This window comes from Silene latifolia, chromosome Y, assembly GCF_048544455.1.
Source record: "Silene latifolia isolate original U9 population chromosome Y, ASM4854445v1, whole genome shotgun sequence".
Taxonomy (NCBI): Eukaryota; Viridiplantae; Streptophyta; class Magnoliopsida; order Caryophyllales; family Caryophyllaceae; genus Silene; species Silene latifolia.
This window is the reverse complement of record NC_133538.1, coordinates 275,656,867-275,672,335: the sequence shown is the minus strand read 5'-3', so window position 1 is coordinate 275,672,335 and position 15,469 is coordinate 275,656,867.

Genomic DNA, 15,469 nt, shown 5'->3' with positions numbered 1-15,469 from the left:
CAAATTTAGGGGTTGTGTTTGGATTTCCCTAATTCAATTTAGAAACTTGGTAAAAATATGTAATGGAAAGTTGGTTTTATTATGCCATTAAAGGTTATTAAGGTGTAATTCAAATGGGGCATTATTAAAATGAGTTATTTAGAGCATGTTTGGCCTAACTTGTTAAAAACGAATTTTTGTTTTTCAAGCTTAATTTTCTAAAAGTGTTTTTCAAAAGAAGAAGCATCAAATTGTTGCTTCTATTTTTATGGGCAAAAAGATGGTTTTTCGGCTTTTGAGAAATTTCTTTTTAGCTTTTAAACAAAGATGTGTTTCGCCAAAAAGTGTTTTTAAGTCCAAAAACACTTTGAAAAGTAAGGTCAAACATAGTGAGATGTTTGGATTTCATTTTGAAACTTTGTGACTTAGTAAAACGGCAATTTGACCTGGAAGGACGAAGGTTCAAATAGTTTAACCTTATTGACTGGATTACTGCGGACAAGAAAGGACGAAAGGCTATTGTGGTTCAAGTTTCTACTTGTCAAATGTTAATTTGACCACTACTCAATTTACTTGGCTCAATTTCCGTATTGTTTATACAATTTAGTTGGGTTAATTTGGGTTTGTAATTTGAAACTTTCTAGTTTATCAGACAAGTTTGATTTTAAATGTATAAGATAATAATATTTGTTTTCTCATAGCTGTTCACGGATCGTCCCAACCATTAGGTCCGTCCCGTCCAGCCCGCTTATTTCATGGACTTGGACAAGTATTTTTTTACCTGAAAAATTAAGAAGGTGGGTCAAGCCCAGTCCGCCAAGTTAAATGGGCGGGTATGGACAATAAGAAAAGCCCACAGGCCGTTCCATCAGGACCGTTTATTATTTAAATCCTTTACTTGTACTCTTAAAAAAAGACATTTTTAAAGAAAATTGTATCAATTTTATAGGGATATGGAACACTAAAATAATAATATGTAAACATAATATGTAAAATATAATACGTAAGCTAAAAAGATTAAAATATAACAAAAATATTTATATATTTTAATTAATAAAACGTCTAAATTAGATAAATGTTCAAATAATAATGTTTACGTCAAATCTTTGCCTCTAACCTTACATGTATTCCTTCATTATACATATATTTATATACCTCACTTCAAATTTCTGATCAAGGTATGCGATATAAAAAAGTAGTTTGAATAGAAGTCATTCTATATTGAATACGTAATTAATAGTTGAAGTTTCGTGTTATGGCCCATTAGCCCATGGACCGCCCGACTTTTGACTAAAGGACGGACAAGGGCAAGGATAATTGACCCATAATTATTGCCCCATTCGCCCACTAAGGTCTTAAGGGGCAACATTTTTCTTCACAATCCGGCCCATGTCCGGCCCATACCCGCATTTGAACATCTCTAATTATAATGGTATTCAAATTCCCTTTATTTCAATATGTATATTAATTTTTTTTTGCCGTGTCCCATGTCCTAGAAAATTCGGAGTGCCGTGTCCGTGTCCGTGCAATCTAGAGTATAGTCAAGTGACACAATCGGTAAGTTGCATATCGTTCATCACTTACATGTGTAATCGTATGTATAATTATCAATTCAACTAGTCTCAATTATTGACTTACTAATCTATCAAGGATTCATAGGACCCTTTTGGGAGAATTAGAGAACTTACCTATAAAGGTTTGGACCGACATGAGAGAGAATCTCTTACTAGAAGAAGTCAACTCTTTCTAAATCTCCAATTGGCAATCATGGAGGTGAAGATTGTAGAGAGAGATTAGATAGATAGATACATCAGTTCTCGTGCCTACCGTCCTTGACTCGACCAAGTCACTCGCCTACTCGGTCGAGTGAGCCCACTCGGCCGAGTCTCGAACTTACTTGGTCGCGTATCCCTGCTCCTAATAAAGTGGGTATTATATATAAGGGATTAATATGAATATTATTAATAATGAATTACAGTAACAAGGTTACATTATATACTTGAGATTACAATATGAACACAATAACTAATTACTATAGAATATTAGATATGTGCAAGATAATAGGAGAAGATTATGGGAAGGAGTTGTTAACTGATTCCTTCCTTAATACTAGGATTGACTTGAGAAGAGTTATCCTTAATACGCTCCCGCAAGATGGACGGTCGGAGAGTGAGGCCGATCTTGGAAGTAAGCAACGAGTGCCGCGGCCGTGGCAGGGGTTTCGTGAGGGAGTCTGCTAATTGATCATCACCATTTATATGTTGAACTCGAATAGTTCCTAGCTGGACTTGTTCCCGAACAAAATGAAAATGTAGCGCTAAGTGTTTCATACGGGAATGAAATATAGGATTAGCAGAGTAGCTAGTAGCACCAAGGTTGTCGCAAAATAAAACCGGAGCTGCAGTAGGACGAATATTGAGCTCATATAACAATGATTTCAACCATAGTACTTCAGCTGTAGTGTCCGCAACTGCCCAGAATTCAGCTTCAGTCGAGGAGCGGGATAGGGCACGTTGCTTTTTGGAGGACCATGAAATGGGATTTTTGCCAAGAAAAACAATGTAGCCAGTAGTTGATACATAATTATCTTTGTCGCCAGCTAGGTCAGCATCGCAATAGGCATGAATATTGAGAGGAGTGTCCTTTAACAGATGAATACCGAGGTGGAGTGTACCACTGAGATATCGAAGTAATTTCTTAAGGGCAACCCAGTGAGTGGCAGTGGGATGGGTAAGAAATTGAGCAAGTTTATTGACCGGGTAAGCAATGTCGGGTCGGGTAAGAGACAAGTATTGTAGACTTCCGACTAGTGCGCGATAATTGGTAGCATCTTGAATCGGTTGAGCAGGGAGGTGAGTAAGAGGCGGATGACTGAGCATGGGTGTGGAGGATGGGTGACTATCAGACATATTGTAACGGGTTAAGAGGTCTGAGATATACTTGGTTTGATTTAGGTGAATACCACGGGATGTCGGGGTTACTTCCATGCCAAGGAAGTAGGAAAGCGGCCCAAGGTCCTTAAGAGAAAATCGGCGGGAGATGGCAGCAATAAACTTCGTAACTTCACTGGTGGAAGAACCGGTGATAATTATATCATCCACATACACTAAAACAAATAGCATGACGGTAGGACGATTATAAATAAACAATGAAGAATCCGAAATGCTTTTTCGAAAACCATAGGCAGCAAGATAATTTTGTAATTCGGTATACCAAGCACGCGGGGCTTGTTTGAGACCGTAGAGTGCTTTTCGTAATTTGCATACATGAGACGGCTTGTCGGGGTTGACAAACCCAGGAGGTTGTATCATATAGACAGACTCGTGTAAGGTACCTTGTAAGAACGCATTATTCACATCAATTTGTCGAATCGACCAACCTTGGGTAACGGCTAGGGAAAGGATGAGGCGAATGGTAGTGGGTTTAATAACTGGGCTAAAGGTTTCGGAGTAGTCAAGACCGGTCTTTGATGGAATCCTTTGGCGACAAGACGGGCCTTGTGTTGTTTTAGTGTGCCATCGGGATTATATTTAACTCTATAGACCCATTTACAGCCTATAGTGTTAGGAGCGGAGTCGGGTGGGACAAGTGACCAAGTTTCATTGCGTAGTAAAGCATCGTACTCGGACTGCATAGCTGCTCACCAGAGAGGGTCGACAAGAGCTTGCTTGACAGTCGTGGGGGTAATATATTGGGACGGAACAGAGGCCAATTTTGCATATTTTGGATTCGGTTTACGAATATTATTTGAAAGACGGGTGACATGAATAGGTGGGGGTGGGGGTGGTGGCGGTACAGGCGAGCTGGTGGGTGTGGTTTGGGGTATGGCAGGGGAGGTCGTGGGGATATTGGTCACGGGTAGGGCAGGGGAAATTGGGTCAGTGAGGGGTGGGGAGACAGGGGAGGATGACGGGTCAGGGGTGTTGGGTAATTGGTTAGGTTTGGGTAACGGGTTAGGAGAGGAGACAATGGGTATGGACAGAGAGCACCAATCCGAGGCCGTCATGGACGTGGGAGCTGTGGCGAGATTAAGGAGACGGGAATAAGGAAATTGGTCGTCGTAGAATTTCACATGTCGGGAGGTATATATACGATTGGAGGTGGGATCGAGACATAGATAAGCGCTTTGGGTTGGTGAGTAACCTACGAAGACACATTCAAGAGAGCGGGATTGAAGTTTGTGACTATTGTAGGGCCGTAACCATGGAAAACAAAGACAACCAAAGCTGTGAAGTTTTAGATAATTAGGGTCTTGATTAAATAATTTGAAATAGGGCGAGTTATTTTGAAGAGACGGAGTAGGGAGACGATTTATTAAATAGGCAGCTGTCGAGAAGGCATATGGCCATAGAGTAAGAGGGAGCTTGGCGTGAGTAAGAAGAGCTAAGCCCGTTTCGACTATATGTCGATGTCGCCGCTCAGCAAATCCATTGTGTTCGGGAGTATGAGGGGGAGAAGTTAGATGAGTGATACCGTCTAGATTGAGTTGGGGAGTGAGAGCTGTGTATTCTCCACCATTATCGGAGTAGAAACGACGAATAGGCTTAGCAAAGTATTTTTCGACTATAGCTCTAAATGTATTAAATGTGTTTTTTGTATCAGATTTTCGCTTAAGTGGATAAAGCCAGACATAATGGGTAAAATGATCGACAAAAATAACATAATATTTAAAGGCATCGGTGGAGAGGACGGGGGAGGTCCAAACATTGGAAAAAATTAAGTCGAGAGAAGTAGTAGAGTGTAGCGTGGAATTGCCGAATGGAAGTTTGTGACTTTTATTCAAATTGCAAGAAATACATGGTTCGGAATCGGAAGCACATAATTTAAATTTCGAATTAATAAGATTGAAAATTTTTGAAGACGGGTGACCAAGACGGTGATGCCAGGAAGCTTGAGTCGGGGAGATGGCGAGTTGGGCGTGCGGAAGAGGAGGTGTCCAAATGTAGGTTCCATCAATTAACGGACCCTGAAGAAGGACCGCTCCCGTCTTGATTTCCTTAACATAAAAAGAGGTAGATAAGAATACGGCATATGCATGATTGTCAGTGCAAAACTGAGAAATAGATAGAAGATTTCGAGAAATAGCGGGTAGAACTAAAACATTTGTAAATAATAGAGAATGAGAAGAAAAGGAGGATGAGAATGAACCGAAATGGGTGATTTGGAGAGCAGACCCATCGCCTATGACGAGGTCATCGGGGCCGTCATAGGGTTGATGAAGAGACAGAGTATTTAGGTCGTTAGTAATGTGGTGCGTAGCTCCACTATCGACAGTCCATGAACGAGCCGGGATTGGAGTCGAGTGAGATGCGGTGTGGGCTTGTGGTTGAGTACCTCGAGGTTTACGGGTAGGGAATACGAAGGTTGGATATTTGGATTGAAGGTCAGGGCAATCGGAGGCAACATGTCCTACTGTATCGCAGTACTGACAACGGCCTTTAAAGGGCCTGGAATTGGCTGGTTGGGCAGGAGGGTTGGTGGTGGATTTCGGGGTATAGGCTGTGGTACGGTTGTTGTATGAGGAACGATTATTGGAGTTGTTATAGCGGTAGTTCGCTGCATTGGCAGACGGGGTAAAGGCTGCGGGTGGAGACTCATTTTTGAGACGAAGCTCATGTTGAATGAGCTTTTCGTGGAGAGCCTCAAATGAGATCGGGGTATCGCGTGCTCGAACATGTTCAATCACAGAGCGATATTTGGCAAAATTGAGGCCACTAAGGACTTTAGCAGTGATGTCGTCAACATCCATTGGATGTTGGAGTTGGGCGAGGTCATCGGTACATGATTTTATGGCGGTCATGTAATCAGTGATAGACATGTCGTCAGTGTGGGAGATATGATCAAGACGGTCTTTGATTTGGAGACGATGACCACGGGAAGAATTAGCAAAGGTTTTGGACAGAGTAGTCCAAGCATCGGCTGAGGTTTGGTCATTGGCGATCAGGGCGGCTATTGGTGGGGCAAGGGTACCGGCAAGAGCACCGAGGATCAACTGGTCCTGTCGGTACCAGGTGGTGTAGGCAGGATTGGGTTTCGTGGTGGTCTGAGTGTCGGGTGGGGTGGGTTGAACCGTAAGGGTTGTGGGAGGTGCGGGGTTGGTACCGTCAAGGTCGGAAAATAAGGCAAGACCATTGAGGATGGCCCGGACTTGAAATCGCCATTGACGGAACGTAAGTGAATCTTTGAGTTGAATGCAGTTGGCGAAGGTGACGATGGTGAGAGGGTTGGCTGGTTGGTCGGGGTTGGCAAGTTGAAGTTGGTTAGCCATGGATGGTCGAAGAACAGGATGTGAATGACGTGAAACGGAAAAAAATGAAGATCGTGAGGATCGGTATTAGGCTGATACCATATAAGGGATTAATATGAATATTATTAATAATGAATTACAGTAACAAGGTTACATTATATACTTGAGATTACATTATGAACACAATAACTAATTACTATAGAATATTAGATATGTTCAAGATAATAGGAGAAGATTATGGGAAGGAGTTGTTAACTGATTCCTTCCTTAATACTAGGATTGACTTGAGAAGAGTTATCCTTAATATTATAATCTTCCCCCCATAAAATGAATTTCGTCCTCGAAGTTCGCCCAACGTCCAAAGATTTCCTTGCAGTTCTTAGGTCTAGAGGTCAACGTGTTCGCCCTATGACGTCAACATGTTCACTCTATGTCCACTATTTCTTCGCAACTCTTCCTATAGGCCATCGTCCCTCGAGTCTCACGACGCAGTTGCTTGCCGACTACGGTGACTTATAACAGAGTGTTACCACCTACCCACCTTAAGAAAGAACTTCATCTTTGAAGTTCGCGTATGCCTCTCTGGGATTGTTGGCTTTCTAAAAGATGCGTTCTCCTTAGGGCACTGCTCCTTACTCGCAGTCCTAGTTGGGAATTCTAAATTTCAAGGGATTCGTAGGGTGTAGGAGTGTTTTATAATCAACATGAAAGTCTCTCATTACAAATCCGTTTTAAATGAAAATGATACAAAATAAAACTAATATTTTTAGTTAAAATAAAAATTAATATTTATATATCAAACTCGCCAAAAATCCATAAATGTTATAATCAATATACAAACTCTCTTATTGCCATTTTTTAAAATAAAATAATACAAAATGAAACCAAAAACTTTACAAAGTCATGAAATAAAATCTTGACTTGAAATTTTGAAAATATTTGTAACTAGTGTCGGAATGTTTAAAGCGATATTTGTTAAAATACATCCCAAATTAGTCCTCTGGATATATGTTGGAGACGTACGTTCCTGTAATGGTTTTGGTAATGGGGTCTCTTGTTTCAAATTTCAAAATTAGTGTATTCCCCGTCAAAAGTTGGCAGAGCATGAGGGGTGGTGCTTGGTAAAAGCCATGAATGAAATAGCGCATTGGCCCAAGTTTACTTGTGCCTTTTAGAAAACTCGGCGTAATTAGGTGGTCTGACGGGGTCCGCATGGTTCCCAAAATTGGTTGTGATTCTTAACATTCTCACTATTTGTACAACTATCATGCTGCCGTCCCAATATGTCCCTCACCGCCTGCTTGATGCAAACTTAACCACCTATAATAGTGCGCTCATTCGTAAGGCGGCTAGCTGTTTCACCCGCTCGACTATTCTTCCGCCAGGTCTGGGTCTAACATTTGTATGAGTATGACAGGGTGCAAAAGGTCGGGTAAGTAGTTGGGTTGGGGTCACATAAGTCAGGGGTGAGTAGCTGTAATACCCGTAAAATTACATAATTTATTTATAATTAATTCATATTTTATATCTTATATGACTTAACTAAGCATGTTTAATGAGTCGGGAATTGAGTAGTTGGGCCATGTTGCGTGTAGACCGAACCTAGGGAAGCTGAGTCGGATTCACTTAAATTGTTTAATGATCACTCGGAGTATAAAAGACACCTAATTCATAGTCTTAGACCTTTTAATCATTCTTTCACTCACAAATAAGAGAAAACCCTAGAGAGGAAAAAGGAGAAAGCGGACCGAGAGGAGAAGAGCAGCGGTGGGGGACGGTTGTGGCACGAATTTCAAGATGGTTTCGCTAAAATTCACCTTTTTTATTGTAAGTATGATCCTATGATTCATCTAGTTTATTTTAATGATTGTTTGTAGTAAAATTATAATTGTTGACTCAAACCCTAGGATGGGATTTGGGAGTTTTTTAAATCGTAATTATGAGACGATTTAATACTGACGTATTAATGACGAATAATGGATTTAGGAAGGACCAAGGGGTGTCGGGCACGTGTAGAGTGACCGTGCATGGTGGCCATGGGTAGTTACTGACAGTGACGGGTGGTCTCGGGTTCAGGGGTGCCGCGGGTCAGGTTGCCCGTAATCTTGGCTAAGGGACATTTTAGCGTTGTGTATATTATAAATTATTATGCGACGGTATTTATTATGTATTGGTATAATAGAATTAGGAGCGGATTTCGTAGAAGAGCCTTTCCGGCGTTCTTAAGATACTTGCGGCGACAATGTTGTCCTGAGGTAGGACTTTCCTACTCAACTCATGTTAAATGTTTATTCGTCTTAGGTTAATGTGTATAAATTGCTGGGACGGTTGTTATACTGAGATATATTGCAATAGTTGATGTTGCGACGGTCTTATAATGAGTTATACTGAGCCTTTAATGAACACAATATGTGACATCGATGTTTATACTGAGCTTTAGAGAAATATACCATTATGTGACGGTCTTATACTGAGCTTATCTTGTGAATGGGATTTTTAGGAATTAGTCTTGTTTGATATTATTACGAGTTATGCATAAATAGATTATTAAACTGTGTTGGTTGCCTGCGGAGCACAGCTGCGGTTGTGGTCCTGATGTAATATTGGTAGGCCAGGCACAACTGCGGTTGTGGACCTGAAGAATTGGTAGGCTATGCACGAGGAAGTAGAAGCACCGTGGTCCTGATGATATGTGTGATATAATGATGAGTACGACACGATAGTGTCGCGTGCTGATAAGTAGTAATTTAGAGTCATTTTATCCATGCTTTTATCTTATATTTAACTCGATTTTGTGTGCTTATGTGATCAAATGGCTTATTTTATTATTTAATTACAAGTTATTAGTTTTATAAAAATCATTGCAAATAAATGTTATTTGTTGGGAATTTGGTACTGCTCACCTTGTGATGACCCACCCTTGGGGGTATTTGCTTGCAAACACCCGGTAAACTAGCCTAACTGACGTGTATTACCCACCATGTGAGACCGAGTAGTACCCGAGACTAGACCTTTACCACGTAGCTACATATATATTGACGACTAGAGCCTCCTTTAGGCCGACGCATTCATAACTGGAGTCATCTAAGTTGAGATTAGGCCTCCTTGGGTAGCATGTCACCTCCACACGCACAAGTGTGGCGTTCATTCGTTAAACCATTGAGATGCTCATTTGTTGTGCATATACTTTGAAATGAATCGTTGCATATTTTTGACGTCACATTGCCAAATAAACTTGTGTTTTGACCCTTTAGATATGACCACTTTTGTTTACCCCTTTTAAGCTTTAGCCTTTCGCTTGCCATGACTCACCTGATTCAGACCTGGGTTTCTTGGGCTCGTGGTGGTTAGTCGGCCCTAGTGATGGCATTAGGGTGGTTAAAGGAGGGACCTTACGTGGTAGTTGCTGGAGTTTCAAGTGCTGGTTGTGTTTGTTGGGTTTTTGTCTTAAAACCGTGGAGGTGGATTAAATCTATCACCATGGACGCTTTAATGACTTCGACGGGGAAGGGTCACCACTAGTGGACCCACCGTGGGTCAGAGGAGACCACGGTGGTGGTCAGTGGTGGTGTGTGGTGATGTTAGTGTGGTTGTGCTTAGGCGTGTTGTGTTGTTGGTGTTTGTTATATCGATTACAGGTGGGTGGTTAAGGCGTGGTTGTTTGTGGCCTAGGTAGGGATTTGATGGAGGTGTAGGTACAGGGGGAGGCTCACCATGGTTGTGGATGGCTGACCATGGTGAGGCAGGGGTTGTTGGCTATGTCTTGTGGTGGTTTTAAGCGTGTTTTTATGCGGTTGTGAGGGGTTAGTTCGTGAGGTTTGACTATGGGTGTTTGGGGTTGTTTTGTTAACTTGAGACGGGATATAATTACTAAACTCACGTAATAACATAACTAGTGAGATTAATGTGTAATTAGTTATATAATTGGGTTAATTGTGAAGTTAGTAATTTGTAATTATTATTAACGATATATGACAGTTTTATTGAAGAATACTTTTAATTGGATTGCGTAATTGGAGTGTCGCTTGCCAGGTAGGATAACAATTCTACTGGATTATCTTATTTGCATTTTGTCATTCATATGAATATTGTGGTTATTGTAATAAGTTGCCTTGGGCTGGATTATTGTGTGATTTATACACTGTGGAATATAGCTTTGGCTAGTATATCATTGTGATTAGTGTGGTGCAATATTATCATTGTCGCATTCTTTGGCATAGCATAAGCATTGGTTAATCAGGTTTATCCGGGGCATACGTCATGATAAGAGCCTTCGGGTGACGTATTTCAAACTTAGTGGCAGACATCGTGATAAGAACCTTCGGATGATGTATTTCATATTTATTCTAGCAGACACCATTTATATTCCTTCGTGGTGGTGTAAGGCTCCAGGCTGGTACTGCAGACCTGTCTCTGGTGTGTTTATTCAACTTAAGGTTAAGGGTTTGGGTTATGAGCTCAGTTGCATTGGCATTTGCATTTCTTATCTTGCATTTTCGTATCAATCTTACTTATATTTCTTATAATTGTTATTGTACTTAACCATTGGTTGACGGGTGCTTGTTGTCATGTCAAATAAAATGATGCCTGCTTTAAATGATGGTGTCCTATAATGAACCATTTAATATTTTCGGTTAAATTGGGAGCAGATTGAAATAGCAGGTACTTGATTTAGCTGAGTGGTACATGGGGCGTGAGCCAGGGACGTGAAGACTTGGATCGTAGCTGTTGTGTAGATCACTTTAGTTTGACTTAAACATTATTTATGAAATTTTATTTATTTTCCGCTGCATTGTAAATTATATTATTATAGTTTTAATTAATTAGTTGACAAATGTAATAAAACCCTTATTGATTATTTTTTCTTAAAGTACCTTTGGATTACTATACTTTGTATTCACTAACTCAGGAAACTGAGATAGTAACAGTTCTACTTCTTTGGGAAAGTCTTGTTAAAGGCTCCTAAATAAATGGGAGTGTTACAAAGTGGTATCAGAGCGAATGATCCTCAGGCTTAAACCAATAAACAACAATGAATTTAGGATGAGTATAATAAAATGAACCCGGTTAGAAACTGTTAGGAGTCCTTTTTCGCTTCGGATGAGTAGGCGCCCTCACTCCAAATCCTGGCCCTCTCAGTTTTGAACCGGGCACCTTAGGGAAGGATAATTAGAGAAGGGTAAATTAAAGGGAATATTGATTAAATATGGGTCTATGGATGCTTTAAATTAAAAATATTTCTAACTTTGTTGTAGGATGCGAAGTTGAGATGTGATTGTGAAATTTGCCTTGAGCTGTTTGCCTTGAGATGTGTAGCATGAATGTTTAGTGTTTGGAATAGCTTGTGAATCATCTTAAGGATATATTGATTTGAATTGAAGTTATATGTATTGATGGAAATATGTTAGTTTAATTCATTGGATGCTATGAATTGTTGGGTGCATATAATGCGTGAAAGTACATAATAATTCTAGTCTAGAGATATGCGGACTGTGTTGCCCTGAAACCATGTGTAGTTGTAGTTAATTAGGTATACCATGATTATTTTTATGATTGATGATGGGGAGACTCATGATTTACGCCATGAGCTACGTGGCCGTAGAAGCCGTAGGTGTTGGTCACCGTGGTTGGTTGGTCTTTGGCCAGTCCAGTCAACCACATGTTGTTTTTGTTTGCAGGAACGTTAGTTTTAAAAACCTTTTGCCCAATTTCCTAAGCGAAAACTTATGTTTTATTTTACTTCTTAACATAATCATGCTTCCCAAGATATCTACACCAACACCCACTGCCATGTCCCAGGAGGAGATAGGTTGTTTGATAGTTATGAATGAGGCCTTGACTGCTGCGTTGAAGGCTAAGGAGTCAGCTCGGGATCCAGCAAAGATGAGTGCTAATATCGCATGGCACAATCCGACGAAGTATGATTAATTATGTGAACCATCATTACTAGGAGATTGGCATAGAGAGTTTGATAACATTTTCGAGCTGCTAAGTTGTCCTGCGGAGATGCAAGTGGATCTAGCTACTTTTTACTTGAAAGGAAAAGCTGGATTGTGGTAGAATCGTAATAAGGAGGTCATGAGAGAAGCTTGGAAGGAGAGTGATGAATATTTTATCACTTGGAAGGGTTTCATGGAGACCATGAGGGCTTTGTTTGTACATATCAGGAGAAAGATAAGAGCTGAATTTGATTCTTTCAAGGTGACTGATGAGATAACGGTGGAAAGCTATCACAATAGATTCCTCGAGCTGTCTGAGTAAGTGTCTGATTTGAACTTCAGTAAGGAGATATTAGCGTTGAGGTTTGATAAGGGATTAACAACTATTAAAAAGATGCTTATAGCTGGTCAGCCAAGTAACATGGATGAAGTGTAACACCCCTATCCACCAAGGTGCCTTGCCAAGACCACCTAGTACATGAGAATGCTACCATCTTAGTTACCCGAGACATATTAATCAAAAGTGACCATCAAGAAACGTACTTTTAGTAAATAAGTTTAAGGTGATTACATTAAAACCAAAACTGAAAAGTAGATACAATTTTTCCAAACCAAAAATCCAACTAAGTAAATAAAATGTCATGACACAACAGCGGAAGACTATTATCTGACTTATCTTGACTCCATCCCCAGCCAATCCCGGGCATATCCGAGAGATACCTGCTAAACAACTGCTCACCATTCTCGAATGGATCACCACAGTTTACAAAACATTTAAACGGGGTCAGTTACTACATAAACAATATAAGATAATACAACAGATAGATACACAATCACAATCCACCAACATCATCACATCACCAATCCTCTGACTACACACTAAAGTGTGTAGCTCTTCCAGAATATCCATCGCAACAGATATTCCATACCGCTAGTGGGGGACCACAGCCGTTCTCACCTAAGCCCCGCTCACCTCACTCGAGCGAATCAACCATGTTCTTTAATGTGCACATCCCCCATGTGACGGGAACCACAAGGGGTAAATCAAGGGCGTGAAGCCACTCCCGCAAGTGACTCTAGTCAACCGAGGGCGCACCTTCTAAACCACAGACAAACAAAAACCAACCATATTACTATGTAACAACACCAAAACCAATTACGATATAATCACATGCCAATAAATCAAACAACCACCTTATAATCATTTACACACTAACTGAGTAGGGAAACCCTATCTGGAATGAAATCACTAATATCAATCACAAGCAGCGGATCAAAAGCGTTCCTTTACGAAATCGCCTCCTATAATCAAATAATCGTACTATTACAATCTATAGCATCAACAATCGCAACAATCCCCAATTCACCCAATTAGAGTTTAAACAATATTAACGAATCAATATAAAAACAGTACAAGGATCTTACCCATAATACAACGATCTCAATGATATTACGAACACCAAAATCCGACAACTCTAGCCCTTAGATTTGATAGCAATGAGAGAAAAGAAACGTTGTTTTGTTTTCTTTTGTAAAAAGGTTTAGAAAGAGGTAAAAAGTAAAAGGAACTGAAGAATTCACTTTATATAACTTTTCACGTGTTGCTATCAAACCCGGCCAAAACACGTAAAACCCGACATACTCGATCGAGTAACTAAGGTACTCGATCGAGTTGCCCTTACTTGATCGAGTACCCATCAGGCAGAACGTGCTCTAGAATGCAAAACTAACTTACTCGACAGAGTAAGCCGTACTCGATGGAGTACCCAACAGCTCATAAATCTGAGGTATTACATGAAGTCTATCAGCGAGCTGGGCATGCAGAGAGGATTGCTGATATGTTAAAGAAAGTGAAAAAAGAAAAGGAAGAGAATAAGGGGAAGGGTGAGAAGAGGAAGTCAAAGGCTGCAATTGAGAGTGCATGAGGCAGTAAGAAGCAGAATGCAGATCAATTTCAATCGTATTTTTCAAGTGGGGCTGCATCGGTGGGTATAGCAAAAGTAATGGAGGGCGGTCTAGTGTCAGTGGAGCAAGTAGTGTGACTTGTTTCAGGTGTGGAAAGCTAGGTCATAAGAAGTTTGATTGCAGGGTTAATTTAGAGAAACGGGGAAGTGGTTATGGCAATAAAAGTCAGAGTGGAGGTTACCGTACTCCGATGTAAGGTTATGGGAGCAATCAGAAGTCAGGGGTTTGGAGAAACTAGAGTAATTTAAATAACAACTATTCTAATCAAAGTCGCAACAACCAAGGCGATAAAGGTGGCTAGAGCAATGGTGGAAGGTCAACTGGAGAAACTACTGCAGTGCAGGGGAATGAAGAGAGGAGTAACTAGTTATTTGGCTGATTTGGTGTATTTGTTCTGTATGGGCATTTAAGATACTCATAGTGTTTAATAAAGTAATTATTGGAAACTTCGGGATGAAGTTTTTATTTAGGAGGGTAGAATGTGATACTACTAAAGTTCCATGTTTTAGTATGACTTTGCTTATGTGTGTTTAATACGATTGGTTTATCTTTACTTTTATAAGTTATACAATTAACTGATGTGTGTGATTGCCTTCATAGTATGATATACTAATCACGAGGAGGAAATTAGGAAAAAGTCGGATTAAGAAAGGATTAACCGACTCAGGTTGAAACACGAAAACTTGGACGAAAAGAAAGCTCTGAGAAAAGACGCAGCAGGTGTTGCGACCCTTAGAAGAGGCGCGCCACTTCTGCGTTTCTCTCGGGTAGTTTTCTTCTGCGCAAGAAAGCGTGCTTGACAGCCTATCGTATTTTAGGCATAACAGTCTCTCTCTATAAGACTCAGATTGAGGTGATTTCGGTGGCGTTGGAAAGATAAGAGAAAGATCTAGATCTTTCTATGAAATAGGACAGACTCAAAAAAGTCGTTATCATCTCGTAAAATGGTACTAAAGGTCGGGTTGTCATTTTAGCTAAATGAAAGTCACATTTTGCAATGTAAATCTAAGTTTAGCCCAAAGAAGTGACATGGGATTCAAAATGAGATATAATCCTAACATTTTATGACATCCTAACCTTAGGTAGACAAGCATATTGCTTTTTGACTCGGGATTACAAAGGACGGTATTGCCCCCAGACTCCGATTTAACTCTAATTACTGCTAAAATGACCGTAATGACACCTAGATGACAACCAAGGCGTAGACACAAGTGTACGAGTGATACATGCATTTTATATAGTCCTTTTTGGTCTTTTTATGCACGCATTTCCTTGTCATTTTCGTAGTTTTGTATTGCAAAATGCCCCGAATAGGCTACTTTGGTTTGCTTTGCCTTAA